The sequence below is a fragment of the Moschus berezovskii genome, chromosome 9 (genome assembly GCF_049115385.1).
Source record: "Moschus berezovskii isolate FMDL1 chromosome 9, NW_MosBer_1.0, whole genome shotgun sequence".
NCBI classification, from domain to species: Eukaryota; Metazoa; Chordata; class Mammalia; order Artiodactyla; family Moschidae; genus Moschus; species Moschus berezovskii.
In genome coordinates this window covers 110,494,997-110,502,934 of record NC_142468.1, presented here as the reverse complement: position 1 = coordinate 110,502,934, position 7,938 = coordinate 110,494,997, and positions in this window count along the sequence as shown.

The window sequence follows — 7,938 nt, the reverse complement described above, 5'->3', positions numbered from 1 at the left end:
CCCTGGAGAAGGAAATGGCAACCCACTCCAGTACTCTTGCCTGGAAAATCCCATGGACAGAGAAGCCTGATAGAATACAGTCCATGGGATCGCAAAGAGTCGGACACGACTGAGCGACTTCACTTCACTTCACTTCAAATGACAAATGATGTCAGTCAAACCATGGTGGAAGGCGAAGAGGTGTTTATCCCCAAGTGGCCAATGGTAGAAGAGCAGTCAGGTTCCCAGCCCCACTGAGGAATCTAGAGGAACTCTTCCTACTCCCCTATTTCTTTACAGTCTCCCAACTCAGAGGCAGCTACCCAAACTCCTTGTTTGACTTTTAGGGGCCAAGAAGTCACCAAACTCTCACAGTGCTAAGTCAATCTTCCCCACAAAGAATTCCAGCAATGTCTGAAGGCACGCATCTCCCAAGTTACTTTCCTGCCCATTCTCCATCTCATCCCTGCTTCCTCTCCACACACTTCTTGGAGCTGGGCTGCTGCACAGTGTAGCAGCCCTCTGAGCTGTGACTTCCAAAGAACACAAGGCCTCATTCAAACCCAACTGTCCACAGCAGTCTGTGGCTTGAGAGTGGAAAATAAACTGGAGTTTGCATCTAAGGGAAAGGAAGATGCTAGCATTCTTATAATACTGATGTGAGAACTTCCCTGGTGGTCCCCAGTTGCTAAGACTCTGCGTTCCCAATGCAGGAGGGCCTGGTTTCAATCCCTGGTCAGGGAACTAGATCCCACATGCAACTAAGAGTTCACGTGCCACAAGTAAAAGATCCAAGTACCACAACTGAAAAAGGTCTCACATGCTGCAAAGAAGATCAAAGATCCTACATATTGCAACTAAGACCCGGTACAGCCAAATAAATTATTAAAATATTTTTTAAAAATACTGATATGATGTTTAAATAGTTGGTTTGATCAAATATTTATGGTTTTAAAATATGCTATTTCATTTAGTCTTTATAACGACATGGGATAGGCAGATAGCAATTAATGAGGCTTTTAAAGATTATGTGACTTACAAAGATTAAAGTATGTAATGGAGGCAGGGCTAGAGTTCAGGTGTTCAAAACTAATTAGCAGGAATTCTGCTTCAAGGAGAATGACACAATAATAATTACTGATGTCTGTACAGCATTCTGTAATAGAAAATTATTTCCAGGTACAATAATCCTCACACAAAAAAAGCTTGTTTGTGGAATTCTAAAAATAATACTGAACAAGCTTACTGGCCTCTCTCAAGACAGCCGAGCTCCTGACAGTTCTACCCCACTCCACTTGCTAACTCAGGACATTGGTGAGTTTGCCCTGGTAGTCCCAGACATCATATCCTTATCTGATGACACTCAATAAAAAGAGGAGAGAGTGACAGCTGCCAGGTGTCAAAGTAGCCAATTAAACCCTCAAGCAAAAAAAACGACGAGTTAAGCCTTTAACCACTTACTGTGACTGTGAGAAAGAGGTTAAAACCAGCCCTTTCCATTTTTCCATGAAACAGAGCAATGGTCAAGATCATGTGGATTAGCTCAGATTCATCTCTGCTTGGGGTAGATTCACTGAACAGAAAGCTCCAGCTGTCCTATGGACCCTGGGGAAGGAAGACTAGGAGGAAAGAGTTGGGAGTAAAAAAGCACTCCCCCTTCCTGGATAAGGACGTGTCAGCACAGGTGCCTTAAAGAGACCTCGCATGGAAGGCCTTAGAGCTAGGAATGCACAGAGAGAAGCACAGGAGTCTGAGGCCTGAGGCCTTGACAGCAGCCCCCTCTCCCAGGCTGCAGGGCACTGGCTGTGCACCAAGGCTGTGGAGGGAAAGCGGACATTCCCCATGAGGCCTGCCAGGCCAGGCGATAGGCCTGAAAAATCCCACGTGGGTCTTTAACTGTGAGCCAGACTCCTCAAGGACGGCGGAATTCCATGAACCCTGAAGCCTGTGTCACCTCTGAACCTACATGAACCCACACATTTCTTTTTATTTCAGCCAAGGCTTTCTGTTACATGGACCCAAATCATTTCAACTGATATGTTCCACTAGCCAGCCAGAGGCTCAGACCAGAAACCCGAGAGTGACCTCGACTCCTGTCTTTCTCACCACTTCCAGTTTATCAGTGAACCCTGTCCAGTCTACCTCCCAAACCGATCTCAAACCTACCCTCTTTAGAAACATGTAACTGAACCACTTTACTGTACACTTGACACTACACAACATTGTAAAGCAACTATATTTCAATACGGATTATAGATAAACAAAACCCATGCGCGTCTCTCCAGCCTCAGCTTTCCCCGCCTCAGTCCAAGCCACCTCATCTCTCACTTGGACACTGTGATGGGTTCCTACCTGCTCTCCTGTCTTCTGCTCTTGCTATCTTTTAATTCGACCTCCATGTAGCAGCAAGGGTGATCCTCTTAAAATGCAAATTTGACCACATCGCTCTCCTGCTTGACCCTCAGAGGAAAATCAAATTTCCGTGGCATAGGCTAAGAGACTTCATAAGGTGGCCCACCTGCCTATCACTCTCACGTCCTCATATGTCCCACTTTCATCTCATTACAGTCCAGTCCCCCTAGTCTTCTTCCAATTCATAAAAAACTCCAAACTCTTGGGCATTCCCTGGCAGTGCAGTGGTTAGGATGTCATGCTTTCACTGCTGAGGACGTAGGTTCAATCCCTGGTCGGGGAGTTAAGATCTCACAAGCTATGCGTCAAAAAAAAACAAAACTCGAAACTCGTTCTGCATACCATTCCCTCTACCTGGAATGTTGCCCACTCCGACTATAATTCCCTCCTTTTCATCCTTTATGTACAACTTAACCGTCACCTCTTCAGAAATCCTCCCCTGCCCATCGTAACTAGTCTTTACTGCTATTGTCAGTTGCCTTCCTTTCTTTCCTTTTATACTATGCTCCTCAATGTGATTCTTTTCAACTCATTTTTCCCCTCCCCAACTATATCATAATTTACAGGAAAGCAGGGATCTTTTCCATGTTATTCATTGAATCCGCAGTGCTTAGAATGCTTTCATTACATGGCAGGCACTCTATAAACAGTTGCTAGTCAAGAATAGGCAAATGAGTAAGTTATCACCAAATGTGTGCTGAGATTACTGAGGAAGAAGTGATGAGCTGCAAAATCTTAACATGAGTAGGTGCAAATCTCCTTAAAAAAGTGCATCTCTGCCTAGAAATCTGTTGGAGCATATGAACTCATTCTACCTCAGACGGGTTTTTGATACTTGTACCAAAGAGTCCTAATCAATTCAGAGTTCACTTGCTCTCTCTTCCTCTATGTATGTGTATATCCATATTATATATATATTATATAAATATATGTAATAGATATGAAATATACAACATAATATATAATACATACCTATGTGTGATAAACATAAATATATGTATAAATACATATATAAAACAACTTTTGATGCTAGAACGCAAACATATCTCCCTTTACTTTTACCCTCCCCTTCCTGCTCCTCTGTCATGTATAACTTCCATGCCCTAATAAGTTTGCCCAGAATTGTAGGAGGCAGTTCAAAAGGAGAAAGTAAACTTACCAGATTCAAATCAAAAAGCTCTACTCTGGTGGCAAACAACCTTCTTTTGTATGAGGATAGCTCAGGAAAAAAAAAAAAAACTGTTTCAGGATTTTCCAGTTTTAGAAATAGTTTCTTAATTTTTTAAAATCAGAAATATAATCTATGTAAGAGTTCTTAAGAATTTTCTTATTAATTCCCTGTCACTGATGAAGGGCTGTTTTTTTTTACTAAAATATCAGAAATTAAATTACTAATAGACCCTAATTATGGTGTTGATTCTTTGAATAAATTTTGTTGTTGAGTAAGCGGGCTGGAGTCTGTTTTGTTTTTCTTTAACTGACCTTGTAAGCATCTTAATTGGGTAAAGCTGTTAGTCTCAAAACATCTCACATTGAATTTAAAAGAAATTTTTGTTGAAACAACAGCATGCAAGTCCTAAGTACTCCTCCAATAACTCATTATCTAAATAATCAGCTCAGTTGGGCTCCATCTCTGTTCCACATGGTCAGTGTGGAGCTCATGGTCCAGAGTTGGTCCATTAATCTCCCCAGACAGAGGCCCTATCTGGGATAAGCCTGGGAAGCCCTAACTGTTCCCAGAAAACACAAGGAAAGCAGAATCCAAAACACCAGAAATCTCTTTTATCTCTACCACCAGAGAGTGTCCATTCCTTTTTCCCATTTCTAAAGTTGATATCATACTGCCTTCTGATCTTTTTAGCACAAGAGCTGGACTTAAAAACTGAACCTCCACTCTAACAACTTCAGATAATTATACTATTATCTGGTTAAATGATTCAGATCTCTAAAAAAGCTCTTTCCCACATAATAAAACTCCTCTCTTAAAGTTAGGCTTCTCTTCTCCATTCTATATTCATTGCAGCATTGCTAAAGGGTGATACAATCTCAGTCTCTGCTGTAGTTTTATATTATTTTGCTGCCCTAACAAATTACCAGACTTGGCTTAAACAATACAAATTTATTATCTTATGAAGTGCAAGTCCCTCAGTCATGTCTGACACTTTGTGACCCTCTGAACTATATAGTCCATGGAATTCTCCAGGCCAGAATACTGGGATCGTCCCAACCCAGGGATCGAACCCAGGTCTCCCACATGGCAGGCAGATTCTTTACCAGCTGAGCCACAAGGGAAGTCCAAGAATACTGGAGCGGGTAGCCCATCCCTTATCCAGGGGATCTTCCAGACTGAGGAATCAAACCAGGGTCTCCTGCATTGCAGGTGGAATCTTTACCAACTGAGTTATTAGTGAAGTCCATATTATTATCTTATAGTTCTGTAGATTAGAAGCCCAACACAGAGCCCACCGGGCTAAAATCAAGGTGTTGACAAGGCTGTGTTCCCTACTGGCAGTCCTAAGGGAGTGTAATTTCCTTGCCTTTTCCAGCCTCTAGAGACCACCTGCTTTCTTTGGTTCATGCTTCGCTTCCTTCCCCGCTTATGTCAGCAATGTTTGGTCAATTCCTTTTTACATCACATTACTCTAACCTTCTTTCACAGTCCTATTTCCCAGTGACTCACTCCTTCTACTTCCTCCTCCATGTTTAAAGAGCAGAGTGATTGCAATGCGCTCACCCAGATAATCTAGGACACTCTCCCTATAGTAAAACCAGCTGATTAGTGATCTTAATTGCCCCTTTCCATTAACAACATAGTCACAGATTCCAGGGATTAAAATGAACATCTTTGGGGGCATTATTCTGCTTGTCACACTCTATAGGTATCCTTGCTTTATAACTTTTCTCTATGGCTACCCACCCCCTTACTTCCATTTCTAGGAACCATTGACAAATGTCATGGTGCCTGAAAATTGCTAGTTTTAGTGAATTGAAATTATGGAGCTTTAGCTCCTTTATTCTGTTTTTTTCCAGTAGTCATGTATGGATGTGAGAGTTGGACTGTGAAGAAAACTGAGCACTGAAGAATCGATGCTTTTGAACTGTGGTGTGGAGAAGACTCTTGAGAGTCCCGTGGACTGCAAGGAAATCCAACCAGTCCATCCTAAAGGAATCAGTCCTGAATATTCATTGAAAGAACTGATGCTGAAGCTGAAACTCCAATACTTTGACCATCTGATGCAAAGAACTGACTCATTGGGAAAGACCCTGATACTGGGAAGGATTGAAGGCAGGAAGAAAAGGGGACAACAGAAGATGAGATGGTTGGGTGACATCACTGACTCAATGGACATTAGTTTGAGCAAGCTCCAGGAGTTGGTGATAGCAAAGCCTGGCACGCTGCAGTCCATGGAGTCACAAAGAGTTGGACACTGAGTGACAGAACTGAACTGATTCATATTGCATGGGATCACTTAGCTTTAAAACAGTTGTTATTTGAGGGTAAAATAATGTCTGGGGTTTGCTTTAAAATAATCCAACAGGGGAAAAAGTTGCAAGGCAAACAAATAAAATATGGTAAGCAAAAGGGTGATAATTTTTGAAGTTGGGTGGTAAGTACATAGAGTGTCTTTATATTCTTTTCTTTTGTATATATTTTCAGATGTTCATAATTTAAAAATTGAACATTTGAATTCAGTTGACCTCCTGATTTTTTTTTAATATTTGTGTGGAAAAAATTGATAAGAGTAGCCCAAATTGCATACTAGGGACTTCTCTGGTGGTCCAGTGGCTAAGACTCTACACTCCCAAGGCAGGGGGCCCAAATTCAGTCCCTGGTCAGGGAATCAGATCCCACATGCTGCAACTGAGAGTTCATATGCCGCAACTAAAAAGTATCCCACACGCTGCAAATAACAAAGTCCCGCGTGCTGCAACTAAGACCGGCACAGCCACATCAATCAATCAATATTTTTTTAAACTGAATACTGAACATGTCCTTTTTAGTGCACTAATTGGAAATGCAGCTAACTTAAAATTTTTATTGAGATATAATTTACAAGATGCAGTGGACTTTTGTAAAATTAAACCTTTTATTTTGAGAAAACTGGAGTTTTAAGAAGAGACCTCTGATATACCCTTTACCCAGTTTACAACGGTAACATCTCATAAAACTATAGCAGGATATCACAACCAGTAGACGGAATCAACAGTCAAGACACATGTTTTCATAATCTTAAGGATCCTTCATAATGCCCTTTTACAGTCAGCATTTTCTGTGCAGGAGACAGGTGTTTATTGTGTATTACAAATGAAGACGCTATCATCAATTTTACTCACCTTCCTCTCAACTTTGCTTAGGGACTTTGCTGCTGCTGCTGCTGCTGCTAAGTCGCTTCAGTCGTGTCTGACTCTGTGTGACCCCATAGACGGTAGCCCACCAGGCTCCCCTGTCCCTGGGATTCTCAAGGCAAGAACACTGGAGTGGGTTGCTATTTCCTTCTCCAATGCATGAAAGTGAAAAGTGAAAGTGAAATCGCTCAGTCGTGTCTAACTCTGAGTGACCCCATGGACTGCAGCCTACCAGGCTCCTCCATCCATGCGAAGAGTACTGGAATGGGTTGCCATTGCCTTCTCCGGGGATTTAACTGGCAGTTGCTTAAAATTACCAAAACCTATTTTTCAGAGCTGTTAAACATGCTGCCTGGTATAACCCTAAAATTGAACAGGCCAAATTTTAAGAACCATAAACAGACAGCAAAACATGAGCTCAAATAAGGGATTGAGAGCAGTGCACAACATAGTGGAGAGGCACCCTGGAACTCCAGTATCAGAGCAGCGTGGTGGGGCTGCAGAGCAGCTGGGGTCACCACCTGGATGGCCAAGAGTCATCAGCTGTGCGATAAGCACTACTGCTGCCAGCGGCCTCCGCCAGCATCCGGGCTCCCCTTTCTCTTCAGTTAAAGCACTCACTTGGGAATGTGTATTGTTGCAGCCACTACAGAGAACAGTATGGAGGTTCCTCAAAATACTAAAAATAAAGTTGCCGTGTGATCCAGCAACCCCACTCCTGGGTATATATCTGGACAAAGCTATAATTCAAAAAGATACATGCCACCCCTATGTTTATAGTGGCCCTATTCACAATAGACAAGACATGGACACAACCTAAATGCTCAATGACCGATGAAAGGCTAAGGAAGATGTAGTACATATATACAACGGAGTCATAAAAAACAAGGAGATAAAGCGATTTGCAGCAACATGGATGGGCCTAGAGATTATTATACTAGGTGCAGTAAAAGAGAGGAAGACAAATATCACATGATATCACTTATCCATGGGGTCTAAAATATGACACAAATGAACTTATCTACCAAACAGAAATGGACTCACAGGTGTACAGAATTGAATCATTCTGCTGTACAGCAGAAATTAACACAACATTGTAAATCAGCTATACTTTGATTTTTAAAAATTAAATTAAAAAATTAAGGACTCATTTAAGAACTGACATTTCCTGGCTCCTCTTACAACTACATGTGGTTTGAT